Genomic DNA, 21,630 nt, shown 5'->3' with positions numbered 1-21,630 from the left:
GTCGTTGGGGCTGCAACGAGGAGCGGCCTCCAACAGGAAGACCGGGGGCTGTGGTGCCGACTACTCACCTCACCGTCGCAGAGCTGGCCGAGTCCAGAGCGGGTGGAGCTGTGGTGGACTCTGCTGCGGCCTGATCCCCGGAGTTTCGGAGGCTGCAACTGCGGGTCTGGCGGACGGCGGCACCGGGAGCCCGCGGGTCCCTGGAGGGAGACCGCTTTTCAGGGCTCCCGCAACGGCGACTTCTCCCGCCCGAGTTGCGGGGTTGAAGAGCTCCTGGAGCGGGGCCTTACATCACCGCCCCGCGCGGCTTGGAATGGCTGCGGGACATTGCGAGCGCACGCCGGGGGCTCTAACACCAAGACCCGGTGCGCGACCTTGCATCACCCGGCGTGGCTTTAATGGCCGCGGGACAATCGCCATCGCCCGCCGGGGGCTTTGACTTTGACTCTGACATCGGGGGGGAGAGTGCAGTGGAGAGATAAGTTTTTTTGGCCTTCCATCACAGCAATGTGATGGATGTTTATGTAAATTATGTTGTGTCTTGGGTCTATTTGTTTGTACTGTATGGCTGCAGAAACGACATTTTGTTTGGACCTCAAGGGGTCCAAATGACAATAAATTGAATTGTATTGTATTGTATTGTATGTACTTACTTACTTACTTACTTACTTACTAATAGTGTCCGTCAATCTTTACTGAGTAGTTCATAATATCCACGAACTTTAACTCTTCTTTGGACATTTCTTCAGATTCCTTATTGGTACTTTAATTGAAGTCATGATTGTATTGCTTCATCACCAGGTTTTCTAATTTATAAGTAGATATTTTGATTAACAATAATGATAGGATAGTCCTTCTGATTCCTGTTTTCATTGTTCCTTCTCCATAGATAACCCATCCCTGTCGTGTTTTCACAGCATACGGTCCATCATCTTGGCTCCTCACAATCTGTATACATTCCAATGCCTTCAAAACATTTGGTCCGATAAGTAGGTCAACACTAGATTTTATTTTAGATATTTTGACATCCTTCAGGTAAGCCATTGTTTCAAGTCTTCATGTCTGGGTATAGTTTGACGACCAACAGGCATGGTTTCATGTGTAAATACTTCAGATATTGGTTTTAAATTATCTTCATCCAGACTGGATATCTCCATACTTGCAATGTTACGACATGCTCTCTTTATCTTCATTCATGGTACGCAATCAAATCTTAGTCTCTTCACCTGTGGTATTCAGTCTTCTCATCAGGTTTTCTGTGCAAAAGGTAATTGAACTTCCGTGATCCAAAAATGCACATGTTTGCAACACTGTATTCGTCTTGCCATTCCTTACCTGTACTGGTAAGATAGAAAAGATACAGGCTTCTATCCCGGCCCCAATATGAGCAGTTACTTGAGGCGAGGTGATAGCATCACTAGTAGCTGGCTTCTCCTTCTGTTCTGTTTGCTCTTCTATTTGTTCCGGTTCTTTCTCTTCTATTTGCTCTGGTGGCTTCTTTACAATGTGAAGTGCTTCAGGATGTTATTGCTTGCACTTATAACAAATTATAGGACTCCTACTGTCTCTCACCATGTATCCTCTCAAACATCCAAAACAGATTCCCCTCTCTTTCAAGAAATCCACCTTATCTTCATATTCTTTCTTCTTGAATCTTCAACTTGACCAACTTCATCACATAACAAACAAAATCCTATTTGTTTGATAATAGATACATCTCCTTTCATTCCATCTGTTGTTTCCGAAGATATTATAGTGGTATGTTCTTTCCTTTCTTTATATATGGTATATGGACACATTTATCTGTTTTGTAGTAAATGCCTACTATTTTCTGTGTGCTTAAGCAAAGCAAGAATTTCATTATCCTATACAGGTACACATGACAATAACCTCACTTGAACTTGAACTTCAGTTTTGGTAAAGGTAGAACCTTTGTTCGTTGCAATTGGTTTATGATCTTCAATAGTCCCGTGGTGTGGATGTAACATGTTCCGTATTTGCTTGTCCAAGAAATTCACCAGGTCTGGTAGCCTGGCTATTTGCTTCCTCTCATCCAATATTCCGCCTGCTCCATCTCTCCAATTTTCTCTCAGTCTTCTGGGCAGCTTACTAATGATGACTCTAGTATTACTTGCAAGATTCATTTCCTCCATGAGGCCGAGATTTTTCATAGAGCTGCAACAACCTCTAAGAAATATTGCGTAATCACTCAATGCCTCCCCATATTATTTGCATCTTCCCGATACTTTTGCCTGGCTCTGCCACCTTGTGGTTCCTCTGATGCCTCTATTCCATCCATGGATTTAAACAGGTCTTGGCAGATTGCCAAGTCTTTAAATTGAACGAACAAGGACTTCTTCAATCTGCTTTAGTTTTGTTGATAAACATCTTTTCTCAAGAACAATAACAAATTGGATTTCCAGACAACTCCCTCAACATCTACGAAGTTAATAATGACGTTAGTTCAAAAGGAATGTGTCTTATCTTGACTTCAAAAGAATCGAAGGTCAGATCTGGATTTCTCCAGGCTGGTGGAAAAACACTTTATTGGCTCTCTTCTAAGCTAGCAAAACTAGCTTATTGGCATCCTTACGGTTCAAAATCCGTTCAAATTTAAAGCTTTCTAGCTTCAAAAAAATAATAGTCGATTTCTACTCACGATTTTGTGATAATGTCTTCCATCTTCAGATAAGTCGTGTCGCTGTCGATAAACCTCTAGGCCATCTCTGGTTCCTCTTCTGGAACCGGTTTTCTGGCCAGAACCTCTTTCGAGATCATAGCCAAGTCTTCTGTCTCACTCTGGGGCTGGCTCTCACCTCCTGTCAGAGGTATCCTTAGACTTTATGTAACGGCAGATTTTTACATCGTTCAAGAGATTGCTCCCTCTAGCCACTAAAGAGACTACATGGCTTTAGGAGAATGTCATATTACGCATGTGAGCTCTCCGTGAGACCTTCAGAGCTTTTCACAGATAAATCTTCATAACACAGCCTACTGATTAATGGTTTCTTTATTGTTGAAGAAAAACAATAAGATATACATCCAACCTTCTTCTCCGACTCGTACACTTTAATCTTCATCAAACTCCAGCATATCGCTTTTAAACGTTAGAAAACTCCTTGTGTCTCGGTTAAACTTCACATGGTCAAAGGGTGTTCCTTCCCCATGTAACTCTTTCCCCATGTAACTGAAAACTAAGCTTCTGCGCAAGAAACCCAACACCAAACACGCCCTTGACTACATAATATAACCCATCCACATAATAACGGGCAGTTAAAATTTAAAGACAAATGTCATAATTAATGACACACAAAATAAGCCAAATGGCCACTACAATGATCTTATTGTTTTGTTTAGTTTGGTTTCAAGATACAGCATGGAAACAGGTCCTTCGACCCACCGAGTCCGCACCGACCAGCACTATCCCCGCACACCAACACTATCCTACACACACTTGGGGCAATTTACAATGTTACCAAGCCAATTAACTTACAAATCAGTACGTCTTTGGAGTGTGGGAGGAAACTGAAGATCTCAGAGAAAACCGACGCAATCACAGGGAAAACATACAAACTCCGTACAAACAAGCATCCGTAGTCAGGATCGAACCGAGGTATCTGGCTATGTAAAACAGTAGCTCTACCGCTACACCACCGTACTGCCGCTGTTGAATGGCAGAGAGGGCTCAAGGGACCACATGGCTACTCTGTTCTAATTGATGAAGTTCTTATGCCCAAAGTCAAAGTTACACAAACTAACCTCAAAGGCCAAGGTGCATTAACCTACAAACCAGTACGTCTTTGGAGTGTGGGAGGAAACTGAAGATCTCAGAGAAAACCGACCATCTTTTCTGCAGCATTTAATCACCAATAACTACCTCCTCCAACACTTGGCTTCCATTATGTAATCAATTTATTCGAAAGTCCATGAAAAGAAGTGACATTCCATGGCACTCTTCTGACGTTGGTCAGTATTAAACCCTGTAATCAGCATCACTAAAATAGATCATTGCTGTTTGCTGGGGCTTGCTGTGTATATGTGGTTGTTTCAGTTAGTTTCTAGAGTCAAGAACGTTTCATTGTCATGTTACCGAAACGGAACAATGAAATTCTTACTTGCAGCCACAGCACAAAAGGTTTGTAAATGCAGTACTTAATAGATAATATGAACAAACAAAAAAAAAACAAGATGTTTAATAAATAAAAACCCCAGTATAATGCAAACCACCAAACAAAGCCCAAAGTTCCTAGAGCTTCAGAGGCAGTTCGCAGTTCAGAGTTTACCAGGAGTCGTAACGTAATAGCCTGATGGTCGTTGGGAAGAAGCAGTTCCTGAACCTGGATGTTATGGTTTTCAGAGTCTTCCTTCTGATGGCAGGAGTGAAATGAGAGGGTGGCCAGAATGCCGTGGGTCCTTGATAATGCTTGCTGCCTTTTTGAGACCGTGCCTTTAATAGATAGCTTCAATGCTGGTGAGGTCGGTACCGTAATGGACCGCCAGGCAGTGGCACCATTTTTTGTAAACTCCTTCGTTCTTAGGCGTTCGAGTTGCCGAACTGGACCATGAGGCAACCAGTGAATTTGCTCTCCACTATACATCTGTAGAGGTTCAAGAGAATATTTGTTATCATACCAAATCTCCTCAATCTTCTAAGGAAGTAGAGGTGTTAATGGGCTTTTTTCATCATTGCATCAATGTGCTAGGTCCAGAACAGATCTTCAGAGATATACACGTCTAGGAAATTGAGGTTGTTGACTCCCCACCACTAACCCATCGATGAAGACAAATTTGTGGATTCTTGGCCTTCTTCTAAAGTCAACAATCAGTTCCTTGGTTTTACTGATGTTAAAAGTGAGGTTGTTGATCTGGCACCGTTCAATTAGATAATCGATCTCCCTCCTATGCTCTGATCTTTATCCATAATTCGTCCAAAAACTGTGATATCATTAACAAATGTAAAGATGGAGTTAGTCATACAGTAGCAATGTTACAAAATTTTGAGATTTTAAAAATCAAGTCTGCAATTTATCTCATCAGATAAAGCATAAAAAGAAGTTTAATTTGACACCCAATTCACTTTCATATCTTTAGTATTAAAATAGTTATGGCCATTTTCATACTCGGAAATTAGCATCTTATTCCCTATTGCCTTTCCATTGACTGAACACAAAAGCTGTGATCGAGGACAGTCAAAAGCCCATAACTTTCTTAAAAATTAAGAGAACTAAATGAAATTTTCAGTTATTGTAGATTGAAGCATTCTGAAACAAATATAAAACATCTTACTTGGATGACCTGAAATTAAAGCATAATTAGTTAATTACCTAATTGTAGCTAATTACAAAATTGACCGTTGTGACAGAAATTGCCTTGAAAATTAAAAAATGTGATATTCTCAAGATCAGAACTTTAATATTATTGTATAATATGCTGTAAGTCTGTAACAGGTAGGTAAATAAATTACAATTTCTAGCAATAGACCAAGTCTTTATGGAGAAGATCAGTTGCTAGATGGTACATTGGCATATCATAATCAGTAGCATCATCATACTCCTCAGATTGTGACCAATAAGCAACTCTGTACACCTTGTTTTTTCTCAACTTTTCAATTTTGGCATTATAAACTACAAGTATTTGGTCTTCAAACCACACATGACATGCCTTTCTGCCCACTACTTTCCCGTTAAGAATGTCCTGTAGATTCAATTTCTTAAGAAAAGGATAATTTTCAAAAATAGCCTAAGTATCCAAATAACAAACTAATCCCATTCACACAGGAATTCACAATATAACATGATTTTTAAATCTCAGTCATGAATTTATATGCCAGATGGAAGGGATTTAATGTTTAATTCCCATATATTAATCCAGAAACATCCTCTCAAAATATAATCAAAATTATTGTTTTTTGCACAATACATGTGACTCAAACCGTTGTGAATATTTAGTTTAAAAATAATGATCATTGAGAGAGAATAACACAAAATATTGACAATTTAGACAGCTTATGGCATGATTGTTCAAAAAAAATGTGCATTTTAATCATCTTGCTTCTGGAACGCGATCGATTGGAACGTTGCGTTTGCGGTGAATTTGAACTCCATATCGGCAGGAAAACACTGCCGGTTCGTATGGGGCCCAAATAACATTTTCGCAACATAAAAGTAGATTAAAGCCATCCCAAGAAGCAAGATTATATGTAAAATACACGACTTACCCTTTGTTTTGTCCCGTTCTTGCGATCCGTCACATTGTAGGCGTTGAGGGCGTTCAGTCGCTTTTTATTTTAATCCAAATATTAAATTGTCCAGCGTTTTTTTTTTAAATATAGCGCAAACGGGAGTCGGATCGATTATTCTTCAGCAGCTAGCAGCCCGAGTAAGTCCGCCTCCGATAGGCAGTACAAAACGGCATTTTAATCCCACCCCCCCCCTCAAAGGCGTCAAAGTCGCGCATACGGACAGTGGCAGAACTGCAGCGCCGCTGAAGGTAAGTATTGTAACATCGCTACATACAGCGTGGAAACTGGCCCTTTGGCCCAACTTGTCCACACTGACCAACATGCCCCATCTATACTAGTCCCACCAGCCCATATCCGTGTAAACATATTCTATCCATGTACCCGTCTAAATGTTTCTTAAACAGTTGCGAACGTACCTGCAAACTGTGTCTGCCTGCACAGTCATGGGTGGAGAGTGAGTAGAGCACGGGGATTCGCACAGAACCTTGAGGTGCTCCTGTGCTGATGGTTATTGGGGAGGAAGGGTTGTTATCAATTCATATCAATTATTTTCTGTTGATGAGGAAATCAAGGATCCAGTTGCTAAGAGATTCACAGAGACCCAGTTCTCTAAGCTTGGTAACAAGTTTGGAGGGCATGATGGTGTTGAACGTTAAGCTATAGTCTATGAACAACAGCCTGTTGATATGTATTTTTATTGTCCAAGTTGTTCTGTGCAGAGTGGAGAGCCAGCAAAATCGCAATCACCATTGATCTATATTAAATTCTACATTACAAACATATAACTTTGGAACAGGAATAAGCTATTCAGTCCTTCGACCTGCCATTTAATAAGATTATGGCAGATCTGAATGTAACTGAGGTAAGCTTTCACCACCATACTAATCAAAAAATTCATTTAGCTCCATCATAAATATTCAAAGACTCTTCCTTAAAGTGCAGTGGAAAAAAAGTTTCAAAGACTCTGGAAGGCCGCAACATGGCCACTCCCTCTTCTCCCCTTTCCCATCGGACAAACGATATCGAAGTGTGAAAACGCACACCTCCAGATTCAGTGACAGTTTCTTTCCAGCTGTTATCAGGCAACTGAATTATCCTACCGCCACCTGAGAGCAGTCCTGAATTACTATCTACCTCATTGGTGACCCTCGGAGTCTCTTTGATCGGACTTTACCTGGCACTAAACGTTATTCCCTTATCATGTATCTATACACTGTAAATGGCTCGATTGTAATTGTGTATTATCTTTCCGCTGACTGGATAGCAAACAACAAAAAGCTTTTCACTGTACCTTGGTACACATGACAATAAACTAAACTAAACTGAAACGGAACTGCACTTTTCCATACACGGGACGCTACACTGGTGTGGCTGCGAACATGTAAATAGAGTTGGATAGATATACTTGGCTGCACAGTCATGAGTCTATTAGGAGCATATATGAGTGCTGAAAAATCAATTCATGATTGATGCCTGCCTTTGCTAAGAAGTGATAACCCAAGATATGAAAAGTGGTCGGCATTTTAGCCTAACCTGAACTGAACTTTCCTCCATCAAATTTCTTGTAGGAGTGTAGCTAATTTTCAGAACCAATGGGAACTGTTCAAGCTCTGTTGACAACACTATAACCTCAAAGTCACCTGAATTTTACTATCTCGGCTGCAGTACACAGATAATGATTGTGCTTGTGTATATGGAGGCCAACCTTCAAGCCATCAGTAGTCTGTTTATGAAGTATATAAACATGAGCCTTGCACTCAATAATGAACCCCCACCATCCTGTGCAATATTCAGCCCTCTGACAACAATCTGGTAAATTCCCTAAGTTACTAATCCATAAAAAAGCATTAACATCCAATTTTAATAACTGCACTGTGCTCCATAGTTATTCTCACCAATCATATCATATCTATCTATCTATCTATCTATCTATCTATCTATCTATCTATCTATCTATCTATCTATCTATCTATCTATCTATCTATCTATCTATCTATCTATCTATCTATCTATCTATCTATCTATCTATCTGTCTGTCTGTCTGTCTGTCTATCTGTCTGTCTGTCTGTCTGTCTGTCTGTCTGTCTGTCTGTCTGTCTGTCTGTCTACTTTTAAAACTGTGTGTGTGTGTGGGTGTGTCATTTTGCCTTTGAAACGTATCTCCTTGAAAACCAGACTAAAAAAACGCAGAGATATTTACATATTTCGGTTGGGATTTAACTTATGATTTCAGAAATCAACTCCTCTCTGAATTCCCTTTTGAACACTCCTCTCTGAATTTGGTCAATTATTTCCCCAGATTTTGAATAAAATTGTTCACAAAACTCATTTAAAAAAAGTTATCACCGCTTGCCAGCTGCTGACGTCACAATGCCCACATGCCCACCAATCAAGCCCCACCTGCCTCCTGGCCCCCCCCCCCCCCCCGCCGCTGTGCATTAATGCAGCTGCTGTCAACGCGCATGTGCAGTTTTCCACGAGGTACGTTACTCCACGCACCCCCCCCCCCCCGTTCTTCATAAGGCGCAGAAAGAACGAGAATGTTCTGCAGCAAAGATCCTATAGCTGCGCTCCGCTATAGGATCTTTGTTCTGTAGTTCCGGAGGTGAGCGTCGCTCACGCACTGAAGGAGGTTCTCCTCACTGTCGGCGCAGCTCGTGAAGCCCCGCTCCTCCCATCCCCTGCCTGCTCATTCCAGCTGTGGGTTTCCAGAGAATCAGAAGCCACTTCTGTCTCTCTCCACATTTCGCAGCCCACTCACTCGTCCGGCTCCCCTCCACCCCCCCCCCCCCCCCCCCCCCTCCACTTCTCACCTCCTCCCTCCCTCTCTCCCCTCTCCTCTCTACTCATCACAGGGGATGACCTCCTCTCCAGGAAGGCCCGATCGTCTGTCCCCCCCCCCCCCAGGCCCGGCTCTGTCACGCTGGTGGGTGCGCTTACCTTTGCGGAAGCCACGATCGGCTGGTCCCCCCGCTGCTTTTCACCGTCCTCAGATCGCTCCGTGCCTCGCTCGGGCTGCCGCCCCGCCCCCCTCCTCTCTCTCTCTCTATCCCTCCCCCCCTCTCTCTCTCCTCTCTCTCTCCTCTCTCTCCCTCCCCTCTCCTCTCTCCCTCTCACTCTCTCCCCGCTCTCTCTCTCTCTCCCCCTCTCCCATCCCTCTCTCTCCTCTCCCTCTCCCCTCTCTCTCCCACCCTCTCTCTCCTCTCCCCTCTCTCTCCCTCCCCTTCCTCCCCTCCCTCTCTCACTCTCCCCCTTCCTCTTCCCCAATCCCCTGCCCTCCCTCCCGTAAACCGCCTCCCCTCCACCCCTCCCCTACCCCTTCCCTCCACCCCCTCCCCTACCCCATTCCCTCCACCTCCCTCCTCCCCCAACCTCCCCCCCTCTCCCTCTGTCTCTTGCCCTTCTGTCCCTTTCTGTCTGTCTCTCCCCATTCTGTCTCTGCCCTCACTCTCTATCCCCCCTCCCTCTCTAGACACGCCTGCGAGTTGGGGGCTATGCGTCAGTGGATAGGGAGGTTATGGGGTAAAAGGAGCAAATTAATAAAATTAATATAATATCAAGGGGGTAGTTAGCGTGTGTGCGGGGGGTAGTTAGTGTGTATGACGCCGCATGCCGCCCCCCGTCCCCCCCACCCTCGCAACCGCACGTTGGGGGAAGAGACCCAACGGGTCTGCACTTGGTCTAGTGTCCTATACAACTGAAGCACTATCTTCCTACTTTTGTACCGCATTCCCCTTGCAATTAACAAATACTGTACATTGCTTTTTTTTCCACTCATTTTCTGTAGATGCTTACTAGTCTTTTGTGGCACAATAGCACAGTTGGCACTGCCACCTCACAGCTCCTGAGATCCAAATGCAATTCTACTGTTGTGTGGACTTTTCATGTTTTCCCAGTGACCAAGTGAGTTACTTCAATGGTTACTTCAATTTCCTTCCAGAGATGTAGGTTATAAATTGTTCCTTTGGGAATGGGACTGAAGGGATTGTTCCGTTGTGAGCTAGCATGAGTCCAATGGGCCAAGGGGCATCTTTGTGTTGGAATAGTATTCATTGAAGAATCATGCACAAGGACATATGTTAAAAGGGAGGAGTTTATGAAACAACTCAGGAAAACCTCTTTGATAGTATATTTTCAACCAAAAATAAATGTTTGCGTCTAGTTGTGGAGAATAAATTGGATCTAATGTCAGTAGCAGTTTTCATCAATTAAGAACAGATTAATAATGAAAATGAGCAGGGAAAATCTAACGTAACATCTAACTGGAAATCTAATTTCCATGGGATTAAAAACAATTGGATAAATTTAAGGGGAACGGCAATATTGGTAGATAAAACAATGGATGGCTTTTAAGATGTTTCGGGTCAAGATACAAGGAGAAAAGACAAGGACATCAAATATTATAAAACAAGTTACCTTTCATAAAGTGTAGGGAGGAACTGCAAATGCTGGTTTAAACCGAAGAGAGAAACAAACGGGTGGAGCAACTCAGCGGGTCAGACAGCATCTGTGGGGAAAAAAGGAATAGGTGACATTTCGCGTCAAGACCCTTTTTCACACTGAGAATAAGGGGAAGGGGAACGAGAGATATAGATGGTACTTAGGAGAAATGAATGGAAGATATGCAAAAAGCATCGATAATCAAAGAAATGTGGAGCATACAATAGGCCATTGTTGGCTGTGGGATAGGTGACAATGTGTCTCAATCAGGGAGGACAGTAAAACTATTTTTGATGACTAGGGTGGTGGAGCTACGGAGAGAGAGGGAATCCAAGGGTTACTTGAAGTTAGAGAAATCAATATTCATACCGCTGGGTTGTAAGCTGCCCTCGCGAAATATGAGATGTTGTTCCTCCAATTTACGATTGGCCACACTCTGACAATGGAGGAGGCCCAGGACAGAAAGATCAGTGTGGGAATGAGAATGGGAAATAAAGTGTTTGGCAACCAGGAGATTACATAGGCCGAGGTAGACTGAGCGAAGGTGTTCAGCAAAACGATCACCGTCTGCGTTTGGGCTGGTCGATATTTAGGCGTCCACACCTGGAACAGCGGATACAGTAGATGAGGTTGGAGGAGGTACAAGTGAACCTCTGTCTCACTTCGACTTATCAGGGTTCCTGGACACAGTCAAGGAAGGAGGTATAAGGACAGGTATCGCATCTCCTGCTGTTGCAATGGAAAGTACCTGTAAAGGGGGTGGTTTGAGTGGGAAGGGATGAGTTAACGTAGGAGTTGCAAAGAGAACCGCCTCTGCAGAAAGCAGTGGAGATAGGATGTGGCTAGTGGTGGGATCTCGTTAGAGGTGGCAAAAATGATGGAGGATTATGTGCTGTGTGGGACGGCTGATACGGTAAAACACGAGGACTAGAGGGGTGTCGCTGTTGCGACTGGGGGGAGGGGGTGGAGGAGCAAGGGCAGAGCTGCATGTAATGAGGAGACACGTGTGAGGGCCTCATCTATGATGGAAGAGGGCAACCCCCATTCCCTAAAGAATGAGGATATCTCAGATGTCCTCAGATGGAACAGCTCATCATGGTTTTCATAATTCATATTGACCAATTTCCCTTCACTGCTACCCTCCCATAATTTAACGGATTTTAAAAAGATTAAAGCAATGGATCCAATTATTTTTGCAGTCGCTTTAAACTCCATCGATGCAGAACAACAGGTCCAGAGATTTGTCCACCTTTAACTACACGTGTTTCCCTAAAAATACTTTATCCCTTCTGATGTTTTATGTTCCTGCACATCATCTGAAATTAACCCATTATCTAAGACTTGTTTCCAGTGTTCTCCACGGTGAAAATTAATACATTATTTGAACGAATGAATACGTTTATTGGCCAAGTATTCACATACAAGGAATTTGCCTTGGTGCTCCGCTCGCAAATGACAACATGACAGAGTGACAGTTAAGAATGATACATAAAACATTAAACATTAATAATAAAACATTATTAATTAAATATGTGAATTAAATAAAATACCAGAGCAAAAGGAGGCTACACATTTTTGGTTATAGAGTAGAGCTACTACTCGTGGAAAAAGGCTGTTTTTATGTCTGGCTGTGGCAGCTTTGACAGTCCGGAGTCGCCTTCCAGAGGGAAGTGATTCAAAGAGTTTGTGGCCAGGGTGAGAGGGGTCAGAGATGATCTTACCAGCTCGCTTCCTGGCCCTTGCAGTGTACAGTACGTCAATGGAGGGAAGGTTGCAGCCAATAACCTTCTCAGCTGATCGAATGATTCGCTGCATCTTCCAGATGTTGTGCTTGGTGGCTGAGCCAAACCAAACCATGATGGAGAAGGTGAGGACAGACTCTACGATGGCCATATAGAATTGGACCATCATTGCCTGTGGCAGATTGTGCTTCCTCAGCTGCCACAGGAAGTACATCTTCTGTTGTGCCTTTTTGACTGTGGAGTCGATGGTGGTCCCCCACTTAAGGTCCTTGGAGATGATGGTTCCCAGGAACTTAAAAGACTCCACAGATGTGACTGTGGTGTTGTTGATGGTGTGATGGGAGGGGGAGCTCTCCTAAAGTCTACAATCAATTCCACTGTCTTAAGAACATTGAGCTCCAGGTTGTTGCGATGGCACCAGCATGTCAGCTGTGTCAATTCCCTCTGTCGGCAGATTCCTGCCCATCTGGATCAGTCCAATCAGGTGTTCAAAAGGGAACTGCAGATGCTGGAATATTGAAGGTACACAAAATTGCTGGGGAAACTCAGCGGGTGCAGCAGCATCTATGGAGCGAAGGAAATAGGCGACCTTTCGGGCCGAAACCCTTCTTCAGGCTCTGACAAGACAAGTCTGAAGAAGGGTTTCGGCCCGAAACGTCGCCTATTTCCTTCGCTCCATAGATGCTGCTGCACCCGCTGAGTTTCCCCAGCAATTTTGTGTACCTTCAGTCCAATCAGGGTTGTGTCGTCACTTGAAAAGCTTGACAGAGGAGTCAGTGGAGCTGCAGTCATTGGTGTAGAGAGTAGAGGAGAGGGGAGAATACGGTGTTCCTATGTTGCGCGTTTGCGGGTCCAAGATGTGCTTTCCCAGCCTCACATGCTGCTTCCTGTCTGTCGGGAAGCTGGTGATCCACCGACAGAGGGGTTCCGGCACTGTCAACTCAGAAAGTTTGGAGTGTAGTAGCTCTGGCACAATGGTGTTGAATGCAGAGCTAAAATCAACAAACAAAATCCTTGCATAGGTCCCCTGGCGGTCTAGGTGCTGGAAGATGAAGTGCAGGCCCAGGTTGACTGCGTCATCCATAGATCTATTGGCCCGATATGCAAACTGCAGAGGGTCCAGGTTCGTGATATTTTTCAGCTTGGCCATCACAAGCCTTTCAAGGGTCTTCATGATTACAGAGGTCAGTGCGACAGGCCTGTAGTCATTAAGACCAGTAATCCTTGCCTTTTTGGGTAAAGGGACAATAGTGGAGACTTTGAAGCAGGCAGGAACAGTACAGGTTTGCAGGGACTGATTGAAAATGTCTGTGTAGACTGGTGCCAGTTGTTCGGCACAGAGCTTGAGAGTAGAGGGGGAAACATTGTCCAGTCCTGGAGATTTCCGGCTTTTCTGTCTTCTGAACAGCCTCTCCACCTCCTCTATTTTTATTGTTGATGATGGATAAGTGATGTTGTACAGCACGGAGGGGGTGGGTAAATGGGTGTGAAGTGGTGATTGGAGAGGGGAAGGATGGGAAAGGGTCCAGTCTTTTCAGACTGGAGTCTTGCTTTAGGTAGGTGTGAAGTGGTGAATGGGGAGTAGTGGGTGTAGAAGGGTCCATTCTTTGCAGACTGGTGTCTGGCTGTGTTTGTTGAGGAGGGTGTACCAGGGTTACGTTTCTGCTTGTCAAACCTGCAGTAAATTTCATTTAGGTCGTTGGGCAGCGGATGGTTGTCCAATGAGCAGGGGGCTTTCCTCTTGTAGCTGGTGATTTGTGGCAAGCCCTTTCAAACTGAAGAAGAGTCACTAGCTGAGAACTTGCTCCTCAACTTCTCAGCATACCTTTCCTTGGCAGCTCTTCGGCCGAACGCACTACTCTCTGCAGAGCCTTCTAGTCCTGGACAGAGCAGTTCCCAAACCAGATTGTGATGTTGCCCGACAAGATGCTTTCTACAGCCCCAGAGTAGAAGCACTGAAGGATCCTCAGAGAGACTCTGAATTTCCTCAGCTGCCTGAGGTGGTAAAGGCGCTGCCTTGCCTTACTCACCAGTGCGGACCGTGTGTTGTCCATGTCAGATCCTTTGTGATGTGGACTCCCAGGTATTTAAAGCAGCTCACCCTATCCACAGTAGCTCCATTTATCTCCAGTGGCGTGTACGTCCTCGGATGTTGTGCCCTTCTAAAGTCCACAATCAGCTCCTTAGTTTTTATGACATTCAAGAGGAGGATGTTGTCATGACACCAGAGTGCCACATCAGCACTCCCGGTAGGCCTTCTCATCGTTATCGGAGATCAGGCCCATCACCACAGTGTCATCAGCAAACTTGATTATGGTTGGAGCTGAACCTGGCCACACAGTCATGTGTGTACAGGGAGTACAGTAGGGGGCTGAGGACGCAACCATGGGTGAGGGTGTTCCAGGCACGTGCCGTCAGGGTAGGCAAGGTAGGCAGTGCCTACCCTGACTAAAATTATAAAATGGTCATTATTTTATATATATAATTATGCTTCCCAAAGAGATCGATCTCTTGGGAGGCATAATTGTTCCGTGCCTTTCATCCGCAGTACATTTAAAACGCGGAAATATGTGCTACTCACGGGCCGTCGACCAGGGCCGGTGCTAGGAATTGCGGGGCCCAATTAGAAAACTGATGGCGGGGCCCCTACTCTAGAAAAGTAAAAATTTATGTATGTTTATATTTCGTGTAGTTTCGGGAATTTTAAGGCAAGCTGGTTGGTGATTGGATGCAACCCCCTTAGAGACAGCGTTTGATTGGCCGCCAAATAAATTTGTCAAATCTGTAACAAAAATCGCTGGTCGGTGCGAACTCAGAGGACTATCTGGTTGTATCTCCAAACTAATCTGGTTGTATCTCCAAACTAATCTGGTTGTATCTCCAAACTAATCTGGTTGTATCTCCAAACTAATCTGGTTGTATCTCCAAACTGATCTGGTTGTATCAACCAGACTATCTGGTGGTATCTCCAAACTAAACAGTATAACATGCAGGTACATTCATTTAAAATTAAATTCAGTGATTATTTCACATGATTTCTCACTGTGTAAAGCTCAATATCTGACCAATTTCTGTTTAACACGTTTGGTCTGCCGTGAGCATTTTTCGTTGCATCTCGTTGCATCTCCCCTTTTCCTAATCGGCCACAATTCAGATAATAGTCTACTTTCCTGTTTTTGCCACCAAAGTGGATAACCTCACATTTATCCACATTATACTGCATCTCCCATGCATTTGCCCACTCACCCAGCCTATCCAAGTCACCTTGCAGCCTCCTAGTTTAGAGGGGTTTAAACGGTTTAGAGATGTTTAGAGGGCTTCAGATGGGTTCAGGTGTGTTTACAATTGTTTAGAGGGGAATAGAGGGAAATAGGGGGGCTAGAGGAGTTTTAGAGGTGTTCAGAGGGTCCCAGAGGGGTTTAGAGACGTTATAAGCCCCCCGTGAGAAATTGTATTTCTCTGAAATTGAAGATAGACATAAAGCTGGAGTAACTCTGCAGGACAGGCAGCGCAGCGACTTTAGAGAGAAGACCCTTCTTCAGACTAAACTGAACTCTCGTCGGTGAGATTAGTTGTGATTGTCTGAAGAAAGGTCTCGACCAGAAACGCAACCCTCTCCCCAGAGCCCTTGCGCGTCCCGTTGAGCCACCTTCAACTTCAGAGCCAAACAAAAAACACAGAGTGCTGGAGGAACTCAGCGGGCCAGGCGACTGCCTCACCCGCTGGGTTTCTCCAGCATTTTTGTCTACCGCAAAACGTCAATGATTCCGGGAATGCCGAGGCGACAGTGTGAGAGAGCTAGAGAGAGACGAGATGGGGAGCGGGAGAGGGAGAGAGGGAGGGAGAGAGCAAAACACAAAGAGACACAACGTGGGTCGGTAGGTGAATGACTAACCTGCACACCAGGAAGAAGCCCCTTCTCGCGCTCCGGGGCCCTCACTCATGATGGTGAGTTTAAAGAAATTCTCAACGTGTCATCGATCTACATTACATCTACATGTAATTGTGTTTTAAACAAGTATTAATGACGCCGCGTGAATTTTATTCAAAGGAACACGACGTTATTAATACTTGTTCAAAACACAATAACATTTACTGAGGAAGGCGGATGGATGCATTGATGACATGATTGTATAACAACGAGTTAAGTACTTGCTGATAAGAAGTGCTAACAGTACTAGTTAACACGTCGTTTGTGTCTGATGGCCGTGCAGCAGTTGTTATACACAAAGATCCTATAGTGGAGCTCTGCTAGAAGATCTTTGGTTATACATGTTCGTTTAAAAAAAAAATCCGGATGGCGAATTAAAAAAAACTTTAGTTAACAAAGAGAATTCGTATTTCCATACGAAGTACGGAACATTAGTGCGGGGCCCCCCTAGGCGCGGGGCCCAATTGGGAGCAATCGGTCAAATCGGCTTAAAACCGGCCCTGCCGTCGACGATGCTTCAAGCCACACTGAAATTCTTCCTTTACACTGTGATCTGCGTGCATGTGCTGCGCTGCGCAAGCGCACCATCCTACTGCGCATGCGCAAGTTTCTTGGCAGGTTTTTCAAAGATGGATAGTGATTACCTGAAGTTTCTCGAAGCAAACTTACGAGGAAAAGACCAAAATAATTGAAAATGGCAGACCAACGCTGGAACTTAAAAAACTTCAACAGCGCAAAGGAACAAAAATAATCAGAGCATTTAAAACAGCTTGGTGCAACAGGGAGCAAAGAGAGAATGGATTTTGTGTACAAATAATATGGTAAGCAAATTTCTTTGAGCTATATGTTTTTAAATACTTTATTAAGAGACAGGACCTATTGAAGACAAATTACTTGATAAAAGTCGAGAGAACAATCATCACATGCGCGGTTTCCAAGTTTTTTTAAACCCGACTGACAGCTCGCCGGGGAGAGAACAATCTGAGCATGCGCGGTTTTCCAGATTTTTAAAAGCCACTGCCAACCCTGACTAATTACTCACGACACGTGCCTGGGGTGTTCGTTGTATGTCTTCCCATCTTGACTACCTGGGGCCTGGCGGTGAGAAAGTCCAGGACCCAGGCACACAGGGGAGTGTTAAGCCCCAGTTCCAGCAGCTTCTCAGCAAGTCTGGTGGGGACTATCGTATTGAAGGCTGAACTGAAGTCAATGAACAGCATCCTCACATAGCCCCCCTTCTGGCTGTCAAGGTGAGAGAGAGCGGTGTGCAGAACCTGGGAGACCGCATCGTCCATGGATCTGTTCGGACGGTATGCGAACTGTAGCGGGTTCATGTTGGGAGGGAGGGAGGCGCAGATGTGGTTCTTGATCAGCCTCTAGAAGCATTTCATGACCACCAAGGTGAGGGCCACCAGTTGGTAGTCATTCAAACAAGCTGGAGAGGCATTCTTTGGTACACTGTCTGAGTTCTGCAGTAAACCAGGGCTTGTTGTTGAACCAGGTCCGGGTCCTAGTTGGAATGCAACTGTCCTCACAAAAGCTGTCCTATGATGATAGTGTCTGTATACTCATCGAGTCTTGTGAGTGCTTCCCTGAACACATTCCAATCCGTGCAGTCAAAGCAGGATTGTAGGCTCTCAATGCCCTCGCTTGTCCACCTTTTCGTTGTTCTGACCACAGGCTTAGTAGATTTTCTTTCTGCCTTCTATGTCGGAATAAGGTGAACTAGACAATGATCAGAGAGACACAGACAACACGATTGAAGTAATATTATAACTAAGTAGTGATTTAATTTTCCTTCCATTGGGTGGTCTGAAATGTAAATCTTATTTGTTCATTTTCAAACCACAAATCAGCTGCCCAGGAACAAATAGGAATGATTTGTTACAGCATGGTTTCTGAATACAGGGGAAAAGTGGCACTTTTAGAAGTGTGGAGAACATTTTTGAGTATCCATTTTGGACATTGGAGGTTATGTCGTATTTGATTTTGCAAGATGGTGTCTGAGCAAGGCAACTCTGTGCATTGGCCTCAGAGGATCTACATCAATCTGCTAGAATCGTTTCACTCTTTCAAATATGCATTCTAACAGAATTGCTGTTTCATTCTGCATGGCCGGTACTCTTTGTTTTTGTTCTCTTAATTCACTTTTGCACTCCGTGTAGTCATGTATGCATTATTGCACTCATGCATGGTATAACCTGTCTGGATAGCACACAAAAAAAATCTGCTTCACAAAAATATCTCAATACACACGACAATAACAAACCAATGTCTTTCCTCTTAATAATCAATCACAATAATACTTTAACACAATCACAATTTCCTCTTAATAATTCACCTGACTTGTTACCTAGAGGTCCCACGATAGCCACCTATCCTTCTTAGACTTCTACTACCATATCCTAAAAACTCTGTCTTCTGGTGTACCACCTACCCTTGCCACTTCGTACTCCCAACTTTGCATTAGCTGTCTCTCTCCCTTCATTCCAGACCAGTCTTGCGATAATGTCAAATGGTACAAAATAAAAGTTATGTGCGAGGTGAAATGAGTAGGGTTGACACTACTGGCCTAGACAGAAATTGGGGTGGAAGGCATAGATTGTCTTGCTAATCATGCTATGTACGTTCTCATCCAAATCATTGATATAGATGACAAATAGCAATAGGCCCAACACCGAACCCTCATTAGTCACAGGCCTCCAGTCCAAAAAGCAACCTTCCATCACTCATTGCTTCCTTCCATGAAGCCAATTTTCTATCCATTCAGTTATCTCCCCATGGAATCTAACTTTCCAGAGCAGCTTATCATGCAGAACCTGTTGAATACCTTGCTGAAATCCATGTCTACAGCTCTGGCCTCATCAACCAAAAACTCAGATTTGTGAGGCACGACCTCCCACGTGTAAAACCATGGTGACTATCCTAATCAGCCCTTGTCCATCTAAATGCATGTATATCCTATCCCTTCAGAATACTCCTAGTAACTTTCCGACCACCGATGTTAAGCATACTGGCCTGTAGTTCCCAGCCTTTTCCCTGCAGTCTTTCTATAGAGACACCCTCGAGTCCGCTGACACCTCACCTGTATTTAATGATGACTCGTAAATCTCAGCCAGTGCTCCTGCAATTTCCTCTCAAGCTTCCACTTGGATATATCTGAACAGACTCAGGAGATTTGTCCACCTTTGTACCAGCCCCTCAACTGTAATACTGACTGCTCTCATGAGACTTGCATTGATTGCCCCAAGTTCCTTGGTCCTCCTGTCATTCTCCACGGTAAAAACAGAGAAATACTGATTGAGGACTTTACCCATCTTTTGTGGCTCCACGCAGTATTGACTGCTTTGATTCCTGAGGGTTCACACACTCTCTGGTTACCCTTGTTTTCCCATTAGGTACTTATAAAATCTCTTGGTATTATCCTTAATGCTATCTGACAGAGCTATCTCCTGTCCTTTTTGCCCTTCTGATTTCCTTTTTTCAGCTTGCTCCTTGGATCCAGAAACTCCTCCAGGGATACATTTGATCCCAGCTGCCCATACCTGACCAATGCCCCCTTCTTACCCTTGACCAAAGGCTCAATTTCCCTCCTCATCCATGCTTCCTTACATTTGCCTTCCTTGCCCTTCACTGTAACAGTGGCGTGCACGTCCTGAACTCTTGTCAGCACACTTTAAGAAAAAAATCCCACTTTCCTGATGTTCCTTAACCTTCAAACTACTTATGTTCCCGTCTCATACCCTCAAATTTGGTCTTGCCCCAACGTAGCATTTTAACTCGTGGGCCCGCTGTCCCACCGATCCATAACTGTCTTAAATCTAATCAAACAGTGGTCACTAGTCCCAAAAGACTCATCCAAGAACACTTCATCCACTTGCCCCTCCCAATTGCCCAAGACTAGATCAAGCTTTGCCCTCTCCCATGTGCGGCCCTCTACATATTGCAGTGGAAAACTCCCCTGAACCCATTTCACAAATTCCACCTCAACTAAACCTTTTGCACTGATATTCCCACTTAATATTGGGAACGTTAGTATTCCCTACGATAACCATATTAAATCTGCAGCTGTCTGCAATCTCCTGCCACATTTGCTCTTCTAATTCCCATCGACTATTTGGGGGCTGTAGTACATCCCTCCTCTTTTAGGTCTAAAAATTTGAATCCCTGTCCCCTCCTCGGGCACACATTAATTTCCTCTATCTTTCTGTTCTTCCTCTCACTAGCAAGTGGCACTAGAAGGAATCCCAAGATCCCTACCCCAGAGATCCTGCTTTTCAGCCTTTTACCCAATTCCCTATATTCGTGGTGCAGAACCTCCTTCCACTTCCTACCTATATCATTTGTGTCAACATGTACAACTTCCAGCTGCTTTCCCTCCCCCTTGAAGATGTCATGCAGCCACTCAGACACATCCTGGACCCTGGCACCATGGAGACAGCACGACATCCTAGAGTCTCGGTTGCTGCTGTAGAATCTCCTGTGTGCACCCCAAACTATAGTCGCCTGCCACTATGACTCTGCCTGATGTCGCCCTTCCATGCTGGGTTGGTGTCACCGACCTGCCTGTTACTGCTGCTCAACCTCGTTGTTGTGCTGCTCAATAGCACCCAAGATGGTGTACCTGTTTTGAAGAGTGTGGTCAATTAGATCATCTGTACGCCATGCCTAATTCCCTTCCTCGTAGTCAACTTCCTTCTCTCTCCCTAGACCTTCGGTGTGACGACCTCGCCATATGTCCTATTCAAGAAGCTCTCATTTTCCCGGATAATAGAAACATAGAAAATAGGTGCAGGAGTAGGCCATTCAATATGATCATGGCTGATCATATTGAGGTCATCCAGTTGCTGCTCTAGTTCCCTAACGTGGTCCTTAAGGAGGTGCACCTGGAGACAATTCCCACAGGGTCTCAAGTATTTACTCTTGCCTTAAGAAGCCTTCAAAGCTTGAAGTCTGGGAATTTTTAATTGTCACCATTGGACAGCTTTTGACTAAAGCTAAATACAAAGCTTTCTCCCCTGCTCTCCCCCCCTCAGCTCAACTAAGTCTGAAGGGTCTTGATCAGATATGCCATCTGTCCATTCCCTCCACAGGATATCCACTGAGTTCATCCAGTAATTTTGTTTTTCTCAAATCATTCTATCCAAACACAAATGATTCCTCATACATTCCTTCTTAACATCAGAGACTTCCTCTAATTATCACTGCTATCTGGTCAATGCTGCTAGTTGCTTGTTAGTAATTGCTTCCGATTCAGTGTCCTGATGGTATCTCAC

This window comes from Amblyraja radiata, chromosome 4 (assembly GCF_010909765.2).
Source record: "Amblyraja radiata isolate CabotCenter1 chromosome 4, sAmbRad1.1.pri, whole genome shotgun sequence".
Taxonomy (NCBI): domain Eukaryota; kingdom Metazoa; phylum Chordata; class Chondrichthyes; order Rajiformes; family Rajidae; genus Amblyraja; species Amblyraja radiata.
The sequence above is the reverse complement of the archived record's forward strand: the minus strand, read 5'-3'. Positions refer to the sequence as shown.